The sequence below is a fragment of the Melanerpes formicivorus genome, unplaced genomic scaffold (assembly GCF_026170545.1).
Source record: "Melanerpes formicivorus ecotype bairdi unplaced genomic scaffold, bMelFor1.0.p_v2 SCAF_20, whole genome shotgun sequence".
Taxonomy (NCBI): Eukaryota; Metazoa; Chordata; class Aves; order Piciformes; family Picidae; genus Melanerpes; species Melanerpes formicivorus.
In genome coordinates, this window is record NW_027142372.1 from 1596479 (window position 1) to 1611665 (window position 15187).

Consider the following 15187-nt stretch of genomic DNA (forward strand, 5'->3'; position numbering starts at 1 on the left):
TGGGGCTGGACTGCATGGTCTCCAGAGGGCCCTTCTAACCTCTGTGAGATTCTGTGTAAAGAAAACAGCAAGCAAAAATACAAGAAGTGAGGTGCTTGCCTATAGCTTTAGCAGTGGATTGTGTGCTGACACTTAAAGTGACTTTTGCAGATGGCTAACATTTTCTGAATTGGATATAGCCGAGGAACTGTCTGATAGGAAGTAGAACACTGGCCCATCCCAGAGTGCTTGTGTGCCTGCAGTCAGACATGCGGAGATTCTCACAACTCTCACCACAACTTTTCAGAGGTGTCAGATGCCTGTGAAGCCCTGAGTATGCAAGACCTGAAGGGATATAAGCCCATAAATCTAGTGAACTGTGCTGTATTCACTAGATTTCAATAATAAGTTGAAGGATCAGACTCTGAAAGGAACAGGCTGGTGTAGCCTGATGACTTCTGGGACGTATGCAGCACTTGTCTGCTGAGAACCCAGGATGCTGAAATGCCACTGACTTAAATCAATGGGAAATAAGCATCTGGGCTGCTAATTTGGAGTGTGATTCTTTGCAAAATGTAATCTTTGCCATTCATTCCTACAATGTGTTTTCTTTTCTGGTGACCACCACACACTGTTTATTTGATCAGGCTGAGAACCCACATCTTATCTGGTCTTCTAACTTTTTCCTTTTGAAAGAGATAACAGAGGAAGGGGGGATCAGAGCAGGCAGGGAGAGCAGTTTTGTGGATAAATGTCCTATTTACATCTGCACAGTTAATGCTGATTGCTAAAGCTTCTGTGGTTTTCAGCAGACTTTACAATGTGGGAATGAAATGCTGTTTAATTTTTACTGCAGCTATAGTTTTGGCCTTTTTACCTCCCAGACAGATACTCAGGTTGTTCAAGTTGTTCAGCCAGTGCATTCGAGAATTAGAATCAAAGAGGCTTAATTTTCTGCAGTCTTACTGTTAATGGTTAAGCCTTGCTAAGGGATCGTGCTTTCTTCCTGTACCAGTTCTCTCCCCTTCATCTACAACAACAACATTTTTACTTCATACAGTCACTAGAAAAAGAATAAAATTACTTTGTGACCCTTGACTATATTGGCTCTTGTGGCTGACCCTAGGTTAAAGGATACCAAGATAGCTCAAGCCTGTTTTTTGTCAGCGTTTCCACTCTACAGGAACTCCTGGAGATGCCTTGGTGGGAATCCAGTGATAAAACTGGAGCTCATTTCTCACTTGCAGAAAGGAAAACAAAACTGAGGAAAGAATGTTTCCTGCTACTCTTTGGTCAGTCGATAAGCTTAATTGGCCAGGCCTGCCTGCTGTACATTGATTGTACCTACTAATAAAAGTGTTATTGATTGGCACTTTATTTAGCACTGGCTTGCATGGACTATAGTTCCTGCTAATGTTATTACTACATCAACCTTTTCCTGTTCCCCAGCTCTTTAGTGCTATAAATTATGTCAAATACCACCAATGTTTTCAGTGTTCTGGGCCTCTTGGACAGTTTTCTCTAAGTTTTTGACCTCCTTAGTGCACAGTGTGTCATCTCTAATAGGTGTGAAAATGGCTAATGGCATGCAGGAGGAATGTAGATGTGAGCACGCTATGAGAAAGTATTGGAATTGTTATGCCTGCATCTTATGTTTTAATTTGACCTCAGAAATCAAATAAATTGATATTCTTTGACATCTATTTAACATGACTGTGATTAGTGAGTAGTGGTGGCAGATGAATGGAGACAAATACCTATATCTGGAAACGTGTGCTATCTTTGTAACCTTGCTACTGCCTGTGGAGGTTGGTGTACAGGCTCCAGTCTATACATGAAAGCCCCAGATAACATAAAGATGAGCACTGAATAAATAAACCAAAGAGGATAAAAGCAAATATCTGCAGCTGTCCCAGGCCATGCAAGCATGGTGCTTGTCTTATTTGCTACCAATGTCCTGACAACAGAAATGGAATTGGGATTGATGGCTCTCACTTGTTAAAGCACAGAGCAGTGGTCCTGTGCCCATTGCAGAAGTAGATTTGGGACCTCTTTGGTAAGAAATGCAGCTCTTGATTTCTAGACAGAGGGTCTAGGGGCTCAAGCAGTTAACTGGTGTTTCAGACCCAGTTTCAGTTCTCAGTCTGCTACAAAAGGTCCCATTATGGTGGATGACTTTTCTGCATACCATTGCAAAATAGATATTGATAGAGCCCAACATAAGAAGCCCTCTTTCAGTTGGGGTTCTGCCTGTGCTACTGTAATGTGACCTCCTAGTCTGTCTTGTAAAGAAACTGTCTCAGACATCAATAAAAGTTCAGCAGCCATGAGCAAGAATAGGGCAATACCAGTATGTAGTCCTCTCTGGATGATAATAGTCCAAATACATGAGTTTTATTGAAGGTATGCACTAGTTTGGAAGGAACTTGGTGTTTCTCTAACTTTCTTGGTTGGTGTTCAGTTTTTATGACTGAATAAAGGTTGTTTGTGTAGGCATTATTTAGAAGCATTAACACTATTGAATTGTAAAGTTAATACCTAATTCTTTACCTCAGATAAAGCTTGCTCTGAATTTAATGGCTGAGGATAGAGGCTGAGGTAACCGAACGGAGAGTATTGCTCATAGCTGTAGGAGTCACTATTCTATGAGCATCTGTAATGCAGGATTGATGGACTAGTAAGTAGTATTTCCTTTGAGCAATTCAGAATTGGGTAAAATGTCTCTGATGCTGTTTCTGCAGATTCCAGAAACTTGTGCCAGCCTTGTGGGTGATGACCACTCAGGACAGGTGTCTGAGACAGATGTTGGAGGCTTAATGTTGGTGTTTCATTGTTTCATTGCCTAGACTTGGGAAATCTGGCAACTAGTGTTGTAGTAGCAACTAGAAGGTGCTTATGTTTCCAACCCTAGCCTTATGATCTTTGTAAAAGGAGATCAATAACTTGCTTCTATGGACTGAAACTAGTTTTTGCACTGCAGTGTTTACTTTTCGTTCTAGTGTCTGAGCTTTTAACTGGAAGGTATTGCCCTGCATCAAAGTGTTTCCAGAGGGCATTGCACCATCTTCAGCATGCTGTCTTTAATTTGGGATTTTTTTTTTTGTATGGCAGTAGTTTGTCAATTCTTCTGTCAGAAAATGATACTTGGATGAAATGTGTGTAAGCTGCAATTTTGTGCATACAGAGACAACTTGCTTATGTGCCAGAAGGGCACCTGGCCAGCTTTGTGACTGGCCTTCCCCTCCCAGGTCTTGCAGCCATGCCCTGGTCTCAGGAGGCTGGGTGCAGCACTGCTCACCTCTCTTGGGGCAGGGATTTGGCAAAATGTGGACTTGGGTGGGTGGAGTTACTGGTACCATTTACTGGGAGCCTCTTGTGGTGACCTGCCACAGTGAGCACCTACCTCCCTGTTAGCCTTGCCATTACAGACACATGGTTCAAGATAAATATTAGAAAGGAACATAGAAAGCATAATATTTGCTTTCCATTTATTAGTTGTGAGTGTGTTTCAGAAGTGTGATGAACCTGTTCTTGTAATTCCAGTTGCCACTTGCTTTACACCTTTGCTGGGCAGCCCTGCAGTAGGGAGTGAAGATGGCTGTGGTTACTCCAGGTCTCTTTAGCCATGCTGGGCTATCCCGAAATCCCACAAGAGTGGTAAGAGCTGGCACTGTGCACCATGGTGGGAGTCAAATTGTTGTTGGAAACTTGAAGCAGTTGTGGAAACTCTGCTGTGGCTGTGCATGCTGTGACTTGCAGTGGTTTATAAATCTGACAGCCTGGCTTCTCTTTGCAGGGAGAGGGGAAAGCTCTCCAGGAGAACCCCCTGCTAAACAGTAACTGCCTACTCCAAACCCTTAAACAGCTAAAGCCAGTGTTCTGAAAAGGACTATAAAATATGAATGTGCACCATGGACAGCTATTTTAACAGGGCTGTAACTGCTGCAAGTAATGGGACATCCCTATGCCCTGCATTTGGGTGCACTTAGGAACTGCTCTGAGAAATACCTGTAGTGACCCAGAATGAGCTGTGGAGTAAGATCCATAACAGGAGAGGTTATGGAAATGAGGATGTGCCATCAAACACAACAATGTTAACCCAAAAATCAAGGCTATGGAATGTGAATCACAGAATGGTAGGAGTTGGAAGTGATCTCTGAAGATCTAATCCAGCTCCCCTGCCAACACAGGATCACCCAAAGCAGATCGCATAGGAACATGTCACAGTATCACAGTATCACAGTATCACTTAGGTTGGAAAGGACCTCGAGGATCATCGAGTCCAACCTGACACCGCAGACCCCATGACTAGACCATGGCACCAAGTGCCACGTCCAATCTTCCCTTGAACGCCTCCAGGGTCGATGACTCAACCACCTCCCTGGGCAACCCATTCCAATGCCGAATGACTCGCTCGGTGAAGAACTTCCTCCTCACCTCGAGTCTGAACCTCCCCTGGCGCAGCTTGAGACTGTGTCCCCTTGTTCTGGTGCTGGTTGCCTGGGAGAAGAGGCCAACTCCCTCCTGGCTACAACCACCCTTCAGGTAGTTGTAGAGGGCAATAAGGTCACCCCTGAGCCTCCTCTTCTCCAGGCTAAACAATCCCAGCTCCCTCAGCCTCTCCTCATAGGGCTTGTGTTCAAGGCCTCTCACCAGCCTTGTTGCCCTTCTCTGGACACGCTCAAGTGTCTCAATGTCCTTCTTAAACTGAGGAGCCCAGAACTGGACACAGTACTCAAGGTGCGGCCTAACCAGAGCAGAGTACAGGGGCACTATGACCTCCCTGCTCCTGCTGGCCACACTATTCCTAATGCAGGCCAGAATGCTATTGGCCCTCCTGGCCACCTGAGCACACTGCTGGCTCATGCCCAATGTCCAGCAGGCCTTGAAAGTTTCCAGAGGCAGAGACTCTACCACCTCTCTGAGCAGCAGTGAGCACAATCTAGAAGTTGGTGTCTTCTGCTGTTAGTACTCTGCTTGCTGTTCTGCTCTGAGCTTGCCTCCCCATAAGAAGGTTCTTTAACTGATGCAAGTTAAAAATCAGTAAGTTAATTCCATAATCATTTTTCAAGTAGCAAAATGCAGCTTTACAACTTGCATTTGGATATACTAGGGTGTGTTAGACGGTGCTTCATACCTCACTGTGTTCCCAAGGCAAGTATTAATTGCCCCATAAAACATGCTCTGTCGTGTCTTGTGGCTCAGTGTGTTACATGTCTGTGCAAGCTTGTTTTATAGCCCTAACAGCCCACTACTGCTTCTGAGAAACATTTTCCTTTTAATGGGGGAAAGAAAAACAACATTTAAAAGTATCATAGTGGTTACAAGGAAGAAAGAATGCTCTAGAATTTCTACTGTCCAGAAAAGCTGTCACAGATTAAGCACCTCTTATAAATGGGTGCACATGTATTATTTTGGATTAAGGAGTCTTCTGTATGGAGAGCCAGTCCTTCTCCTCTAATTTGGGGCATTACCTGCTACCTGGGGCAAACATGGCCTTAATTTGACTTGGGACAGAAGTAGGAGGGTATGTGCAGCTGCAGCCACCTCCTGTGGCTCAGTAGTGCTCCAGCAAAGCTGTGCATGGTGCTCCAGAACATGACTTGGGCTTCGTAACCTCACTGCATGTGAAAGCCAGTTGCTGTGGGTCTGATATATTTATCTAAGATGTTTCCACAGTAATTACAGCAACTGAAAACAACAGTGGGCCTCTTGACTATACAGAATTCTAACTGTCCTTTCCAAATCTTCTAGTTCCCACTCCCACATCTCCAGGAATGAGAACAGGCAAGCCAGCAAGCAGATTACAGCCTAGCCCCAAAAATTTACACATGGTGTAGCTTCACAGAGGTCAAAGAGGATTGCTCCAATGTCTAATAACAAGTCTGTGTGGGGCTGGGTTCCAAATAAAGGAGTATCCCTTATAAAAACACCAGTAGGTGTATAGTGCTGGTACCTGGAAGTGTTTGTGAGAGTACATCCCTTTACCTTGTTAAGGTGCCTTCACTGTGCGACAAATCTCCCTCTGTGCTGAATAGGAAGAGATGCTCTTACCAATCACCTGGAAGATTACTTTTGGCTTCCTTCCTTAAAATTATTTCTGGGGTTAATCTTTATGAGCAGAGTAAGCTCAGTCCCTTGCCCTATTCCTTCCTGGTTCCTGAATCATAATTGTGAGCAGACTTGTAGACAGGTCCCAGTAAGGGGTTTGAAACTTGTTCCTCTTTAAAAGGTAATTTTTTAGCCCATTCACTCCTGTGCAATTAGTAGTTAATACTGAATTCAGTACCTGCTGTGCTGTGATATGAGAGCATTTTATAGCTGCTTTTCACTCCATACTGCTGGCAGAATGATTTTGTGATATGTATAGATGTTGAAGATTCAGACCTCAGATTTGTTGCTATGTTGCCAAGTAGCTAGCATAAGCACCCAATCAGAGAGTGATTTAGATTTTCTTGGTTTGTACTTTGCTAAATCAGGATAATTTTTCTGTGTTTAGGTCAGATGTGAGGAAAGATGCAAAGATGTTCAAGTGGCAAGGCTCTGCCTTGGAGATCTGACTGAAGTTTGCTCAGTTAAAAACTGAAAAAAATATGATTTTTGCTACCAAAACTAAGATGAAAATCTTGCTGATATTGGGGCCAGAATATTCGTGTTGCTGCACATGCTCTAGAGTAAGCACAACTTCTGTGCAGAATAAACATACAATATTTTTGGGCACTGCTGCTACAAAGTAGCTGAGCAGGAAATTGGTTTTATTTGCAAATAATGTGCTGTGAAGTGAATGGATACTCTATGCATAAGTAAATCTTACTTTTACAAGAGTTAACACCATTATGTATAAATACTTTTCATTTTGCAGTTGTAAAATCAGTTGAAGTTAGAACCTGATTCGTAAACAAATGTTTTGAAGATTTATGAAGCGTTCCCTTTGTGTTCTTCTCAGGACACACACAACATGTGCTTCCCCTGCCCATGTAAATTATCCCTCATGAAATCCATTTTTGTGATTTATCAATCCTCTCTAGCCCCACTTGCAGGCTAATGTATCTGGGAGTTACAGGGTGTAACAGTCCCTTAAATCAAGGGAAATGAGGAGGTTTGTTGAAGTAGATTAAGAAGTTGAAGGGGCAGTTCCACAAACCACTACTCATGTCTGTGTCTTTGCTGTATGAAAGCTGTTTCTTGCATGTCAGAAACAGCAGTGACAAAACCCTCACAAACCATACTTGATAAGAAATGTGATATCTTGCCATTTTGATGCACGCAATGTCTGTCTCTTAAATAATAATAATTGGAAAAAAAGAAAAAAAGGTCCCAAGGTGGTTTTCTTGGGGCTTCAGTTTCCTGGCCACAAAACTGCCAGGCTGTGTTTACAGAGTAAATGCTTTCAGAAGAGGCAACGTCTCCCTGTCTGGTTGGAGCTCCAGGAGGGACTGTAATTTCAATTTGCCATCATTAAATATTCTTTTGTTTCTTTTCCTTGAATACTGATAGAGCAATTTCTTTAGGAGCAGCTGATGAGACATTCCTGGTCAGGAATGAGAGCCTGAAATCTGGTCAAAATGAGACTATCAAGAATTATCACCAACAAGGCCAAGTTGGAGAGAGATGGCAGAAAAGACTTAATTTTTCTGTCTTTCTAAAATGGGGCAATTCTCAAGGTCACAAAACTCCAGCAAGAAGCCCTGGTCTGGAGAGTCTCTGTGACATGAGGCTGGGGATGGGAGTGTTTGCCTGTGAAAGGGAGACAGGAGTACACAGTTGGTGCCTGTGAGACTGTGAACTGTGGAGAGACTCTGTGGAGCATATGCGCTGCAGAGTACCTGGGAATATTTTGTTCCTAGACAGACCAAATCAGTTTTTCATGGAAACGTCAGTGGGAGTAGCAGGATTCAGTATGCTTTAAAATTAGGCATAAGGTAGGTACACTGTTAATATCTGTGCCTGTTATCAGTGGAAGAAAGCCCAGGATTCTATTGAGGGAAGTAGCCTGTTCAGCTCATGCATGACTTGCAGGAGCTTGTGCAAAAGCAGAATTTCTGTAGATGTCCAAGCAAAGCACAGGCAGTTTTGAGTGATGGGATTTAGCAAGATCACTTGAGATTCTTGCAGTGAGTCAAGTGTGTGGCTATGCACTGGCAATAAAAACTACTTCTGTTAGCCACAGGATTGTGCACCTATGCAGCTCATCAGAATGTACAAAGCTTTGGTCAAGTCTGCAACAAGACAAAGCATTCCAGTAGAACAGTAAGGTGACTTTATTTGTTTTGCTGTTGTTTGCCTTTAGGTTGTTAGGTGTGAGTTATGTGAAGATACACAAAGCAAACAGATACTTCTCTCTAGAAATACCCTAACTTATCTATCAGGCACTTGTGAATAATAGCCATGCAATTTGCCTGGTATGTTATTGGGGGTGAAGTAGCTTGGCTGTAATTTTCACAGCAATTGAGGGTGCAACATGTAAAGTGCTGTTTGGACTTAGAATTGAGAATCACTTCTGCTGATCAGATGGTACAGCCCGTATAAACCTAGTTCTGCTCCTTCTCTTACAGTGTGTTTCAAATAATCTGCTGGGTGAAGACTCATGTAACACTTATAAGGAAGGGAAAACAATGCTGCAGAAGTAGGAATGGTGTCAAGTATTGAATGGCAGAGAATTTGTCATTGGTGTGTAACAGAGAGACTTCCTCACTCATTTTGAGTCTGGAAAGGAACTTGGATACAACTTGTTCTGACGTTTGTTTCTTCATCATTAGCACCAAGTACCCGGGTCTATCCCATGGTGACAATTCATTCCCAAGAGTATTTTCACAACTTGCAGAGGTATCTGTACTCATGGATTACAAAATACTGATAGCATTGATTTGAGAAGTGTGCTCTTGAATATAAATGGAGAAAGATATTTGGTAGCAAGGTGTTCCTACCAAATGCATCCAGTGGGGCAGAGGAAATGAGCAGCTAACAGATAAGCATTTAAATCACTAGTCACATCTTCTAATATTGATTAAGGTAAATACTCCACTGTTGGCATCAGTCAATACATATGTGTAAATCAGCACCTGATGTTTTTACTGTATACTTAGTGTTTCTGAATTATGTCCTTCTGGTTCTGAAATGGTGAACTGGTGGATGGAAATAATTTTGGTCCTGACAAAGTGCTGCCTTCACTAAAACATTTACATGTTAGGTAATTGGCTGCAGCACCTGACAGCCACACTGTTGCCTAATTGAAGCTGTGTCTTGGCAGTGCCACCATAACCCCCACTCCCAGAGTTCAGAACCAGGGCAGATTTGGAGAGGGGAAGTTCTTAAAGCTGCAATATGATAAATAAAGTCCCAATAACTGCATAATTTTGAAACCATCTCCTTGAATCAAATAGTATTTGGGGAAAGTACTTAGCTTTAAGAACTGTTTGATGGGAAGTCCAAAGCCAGTCAGTCAGGGTGGCTTCATCTGGGCCAAATTAATGAAGATCAGCCTGTGTTTGTGAATATGTAATGGATAGGAACTGATAAAGTTAACATAGCTTTACTCCTTTCAGCTCTCTGTACCTGCTTCCAGATTCTTGCCTGAAGCATCAGTGCCTCCACAGGAGAAATCATTGTTTTTTGTCTTGTGATGCTGCTACATACATCACTTACCTAAATATCACACTCAGTATAGCACAAAATTATGATTGCCCTGAAAAATGGGTTTTGGTGTCTGCTCTTTGATGCAGGGTATAATTAGGCTGAGCTCAGGCTGTGATTTGGTCTCTGCTAGTATATGACTGAAGAATTCTGTTCCCCCTAGTTGAACTTTGGTAGTATCACAGTGGAAGAATGATTTTGTACCAAAAGAGAGACTTTTTGGTGTTATTGATCCCTTAGAGACAGTTCAACCTTTCTGTGAATAACCACAAAATATTTCCAGAAGCCTCAAAACAGGCAAAGACACTAAAATAGATATGAAACTCACACCCAGTGACTCCAGGACAGCTTGCAATTTATCTTTTACAATTATATTCATGTTCAGTGGCATATTCATATGATCTGGCTCTCCAGGGAATTGTAATTTGATGACATTAATGATTATTGAGGAATATTTTTCTCACTAGGTAGAAAAATGTAGCACAGCCAATTTGGGCCATGGCATAAGTGATTCAATGGCTTAAATACATAGAAATGCAGATATCTTAGTGAGGGTTAATTGGAGGGTTGTTTTTTGGTTTTTTTTTTCCACTTTTCCCCAAGACCACTTAGCTAAAAGTAATTAAAAAGGAGAGGAAAAACCAACATAATTGAGACTATTGATATTGGTGAGGGTTAAAAAATAAAAAATGCTGTGTCAGTGTCTGTCCTCAGAGAGCCTGCAGAACCCTCAGGCACCGTATTCACAATCATTTCAGGCAAGTAAATAACAAAAAGAGAAAAATATCTTAGGCCATTGCCTGGAGAGGGGCTTAAAAATATTAAGGAAGAAGACAAGAACAATAAACAGTCCTTGCAGCTTTCCCTGAAGCAGCAAGACTGTCAGGAGTAGCTTTAGAAAAAAACAAATTAAAAATCCAGGAAGTTCTGGGCATGAATGAGCTTAGCTGTGGTGATGTTTCAGTGACACACATCAAAGCACACCTTCTATGTGTAAATTTGCCTGACATGTTTTTAAAGGCTCCGTGGGGTATTTGCTGCTGTTATCAGTTAAACCTGAGAACCCTAATTATATTACATTTGAAAATTGATGGTCTATTTTATGCAGGAGGTCAGTCCAGACTGTAATGATCTCTGCTGGCCTTCCTGTTTATGAATGTAATGAGTAAAAGGTCTCATCCTGCAAACACTCGGGCAGCTGAGCACATTAGCATATGGCAGGTGACTTCAGGAACATTAACCACAGGGCTCAGGAAAGTTGCATCTCTTAAATATTTGGAAACTTAAGCCCTAAGGGTCTATCACTATTTTCCTTCAGTTGAAATATTTACTACTAAAATACAAAGCTACACAATTTCTTATATATGTTTTATCTAAGGAATGATTTGAAGTTACTCCCTAATCCTGATCGTGTCTGTTCAGACATGTGCCTTTAATGCAGCTGGAATCTGTAATGAAGATATCCTTGGTCTGGAAAGAAACTTTCCTTCTGCTACAATATGAATCACCAGCTCTTGTCTTTGTTTTATTGCCCATTAGTAGATGCATTCATACTCTGTCATCTCACGCTCTTGTATGTGATAAGTTACCAAGAGAGAGGTAGTTCTGGCAGTAGCTCATATTTTTCACATCTAATCCTCTGCTGCTTCTGTCTCAATAAAGCTGTGGACTAGTAAGGATTTTGCACTTGTATATCTTGGATCTGCTCCATAAGGGAGCTGACACAACTTTAGCTTCCCATGTCACCTCAGGGTGCTCCTAATGACTAGGAGGTTGTAAGATGAACCTTCCTCTTGATGCCTCTTCTGGGTTATTAACTGCTTTGATGCATCAGTGTCAGAAAATCATGTCAAAACCCAGTCTTTCTAAAAGACCTTTGTATAGAGCCAAAAGAAAACTCAAAACAACAGTAATATGGAAAACTTCAGTCAAAGATCTTATCTTTCCTCATGCAATATCATATGCAGTCAGCACTGAGCCAATTTAATGACTATCTTGTTTATAAGAATAGTAAATTAAGAGTTACTGGTTTTCTGAGTTATGAAGATTAACATCAGATGTAAACTCTAATGTATTTTCTATCTTAGTTTTTCTTGATCATTGTCTGTATTTCAGTGTTTTCTGAGTAAGTCTCTTAATTGTGAATAGATATAAGTTGCTTTCAGTTACAATTCCAATCCAGTCTTGTAAACTAGGCAAAGTGATGGGATGTTAGTTCTCCGTGGAAAACCTAAATGGCACAGTACCAAACATGACTTACCTGGCACCACCCTTCCTGTGGCACTAACCATAGATCAGAGCTTTTTCTTAGCACACAATGTATTGGTGGAGCTCTTTCAGAGCTCTGCTCTCTCAGGGATTTAAGAAGGGTTGTTTTTTTGTAAAACAAATATATGATCCTGGTTGTCATATTTAACTCCATCTTGTGTGATCAGTGCTTAATCTCCCATGTGGTGAAACCACTAGCATTTGAATATAGAAAATAGCTTGAGGAGGTGTGGAGTTTCAAATGTGACAGCAATCCAAGTGTTTTAGGTCATAAACCCAAACTGAGACACCCCCAAAGGTTCTGATGATAGAAGTATGTGTTTAAAGATTACTGGAAGTGAGACTCATGAGTATCCTTTAGGTTGGAGACTCCAAAATGGAAACTTTCATCTGGTGCTAAAAGAGTGTAAAGATAAAATGAGGGAACCGTTCATACAGGGGGCTTAGGAGAAAGATGAGGCCAGACTTTTTAGCATGACTTGTAGTGATAGGACAAAGGGGTGATTATTTTAAACTGAAAAAGGACTAGATGTAAAACCATCTTTTTATGAGAGTGGTGAAACACTTGCCCAGGTTGACCAGAGAGGTGGTGGACATCCCATCCCTGGAAACGTTCCAGGCTAAGTTGGATGAGCAGCCTTCTTGAGTTGAAGATATCCCAGCTCACTGCACAGGGGTTGGACTAGGTGACCCTTAAAGATTTCTTCCAACCCAAACTGTTCTGTGATTCCATTACCTCAAAAGGAATGGAGGGAGCTCAAGCAGAAGTTGACTCCATACCACTCAGACTGTATGTGTGCTAATGCTGGAGACGCATGGCTCTTAACTTGAGCTGCTCTACCAGTGCTGCTTGTAAGTAGTCACGTGAGTCCACATAGCTTGTGTGTGGTTCTGCCCGTTAATGGAAGGAAGAGAGAAGTTGAGGTGAAGCTTGAAGAGTGGAAGTGGTAGATGAAGACTTCTTGATGCCAAATTTCCACCTGCACATGGAACACCTCTGGAACACTTCTAGTGTTAGGCACATAGCTGCATTTTCAGGTCCTGAGCTGGTCTCCAGTGAGGACTAGTTACTTGAGGAGCTTCAAAGAATGATAGAATGCTTTGGGTTGAAAGGGACATTGCCTAAACTTTCCTGTGAGCATCCAGGCTTTCTTAGAGATAAATGGAGTTACTAGTATTCCCTAAACAGTGACTTGACACAGCCCACAGGATCAGATCACCTCACCTGCACTATGGAAGGGTGTGAGGGATGTGGGTGTGCATGAGATGGAAGTTATGAAGAGCTAAGGCAGGCTCAAAAACCTGAGGTCAGAAGGCAACTTTCACCAGGGAAAATGGCTCACCATTGCTTCATCTGTGAGCTTTGGCTTGATGCCACAATTGAAGCCTAAATAATTTGTGATGAAATGGCAAAAGCTCCTTTGGCTTTCATGTTACACTGCACCTTCTGAATTTTTTAAGGATTGAGTCCTAGCCGCTTTATATGCGGATGGTTTTACATTTAATGAGGTGCTGCTAATTTTCAGTTTAGTCTATTTATTCTTCATTATGAGGAGCAGAAGCAGCTGCTAATTCCCCTTGAGAATGTTCATGTACAGTACCTGCACCCACCCACGTATCCTCATAAATTGTTTCCTGAACTAAAATGAGCTCTCAGTATTCATTTACTTGCTTCTGGCAGATTTAAGTGAGAATATAAATCTGCATCCGCTTTTTGATTCACAAGTGCACTTTATTCCATAAAGCATTTGTGTGGCCACATATGAAAACTGCACCTCTGTTTCTGCTAAGTTATAGTCTTTCCCTTCCATCAGATTACTTCTCTCCCCTGCCCCCATTTGCCTGCTCCCGTATTGCTAAATAACTGTAGTTTTAGAATTGCCAGAACAGAATATTCACTAGCAATTCTCAATTCTGACATCTTAAAGCCCTAGAGTCATATTTCAGGCCTGGATGGCACTTAAAGGCCCATAATCTTTTGCTGAATGGGTTTTGCAATACGCAAGCTGAGGCAAATTATTCAGTTTAAGGACCCGAGCTGCTGCGGGAATTCAGGGCTGGAACGTGGCACACGCCATTGTTTTAATTATTTATTTATTTAGAAAATGCTTGAGCAGGAAAACCTGCAGGGATGGAACATTTCACATGTCATTAGCTCCTGGCACTGCAGCCTTGCAGAAGAAAACGCAACCATTGCACCATCCTTGGTGTTCAAGTTCAAGCACAGAGTGGAAAACTTGCCCAGAGAAAAAAGTGATGAGGACTGGTGGGAGAGGGTTGTGGTGAGAGGAAGGGGTGGGGGTAGGGGCAGTTTCTTTCTCCTCAAAGAGAATGGGATTCAGTAACAATAAATACAATCCATGGACCATGCTGATAACGATGCTTTGATTTGTTTGATGTGGAAAGCATTTAGTGAGGAAAAAATGAGTGGGCTGGTGAATTCCTGGCGTTTTCCCCTGTATGACTTAGGGAAGGCTCATCCAGGGCCTCTGGTGCAATGGGAAAGTGGTGCTCAGGTGAAATTAAACTCCCTTTCCACACCAAAAAACATTTCTGATGAGAGACTGGACTTCCATATTCTCCAGAATAATTTTCCAGGCTGTTTCAAAGATATATCTGAATAGGGTTAATAATCTTATTCTGTGGCTAATAAGAGATTCTCAGTGATGCTCCAGCAAGTTTCAGGGTTCCCCTTGTGAGCTGAGTCTGATACAACACAGTGCACAAATACATGTAGCAGCTGTACTGCCTTCTAGGCAGAATGCTAAAATAAGTCTTTGACTACGGGAGGACAGAAGAGTTCTTTTAACCTCAGATTTTAAAAGGATATGATATATATTTATACACACTTAATTTCTATTTTAACAAATTTATAATATTTATTTCTTCATTTTTTTAAATAACTTGGTCTGTTTCTACACATATTTTTATTCTGATGATGCCTGTTGTTGTTTTATGTCTTCCATTCCCCTGTGATGTTCCTGGAGTGTTAGTTTAGGGTTAATGCATTGGTTGCTCCAGAATCCTGCCCTTACAATGTGGGTAAACACTTTGTATCATGTTTGCAGGCAGTGCAGTTCTGTTAGAGAATCAGCCTTCAGCTTGCGGATCTTCAAGGCAGTATGTTGATGCTTTTTATTTCCTCTACTTGGAGGAGTTCTGCCATGTAATGAGCTACTGCAATGAAAGCAAAATATGGGTGTATTTCAGAGGCAGGTTTGTGGGGTCTTTCAAATCAAAATGGGATTAGCTCACATTTATGAAGGTTAATATTATACTTAACTCATAAAGGTAACCAAAGACCAGT

The 15187-nt window shown here is 41.8% G+C and overlaps 1 long non-coding RNA gene across 1 annotated transcript in view; it reads left to right on the forward strand.

Annotated features, from left to right (window-relative positions):
- Positions 1-15187, forward strand: part of LOC137447208 (uncharacterized) — a 200174-nt gene that overhangs the window by 97851 nt on the left and 87136 nt on the right. The gene's annotated exons all lie outside the window — the stretch shown is intronic.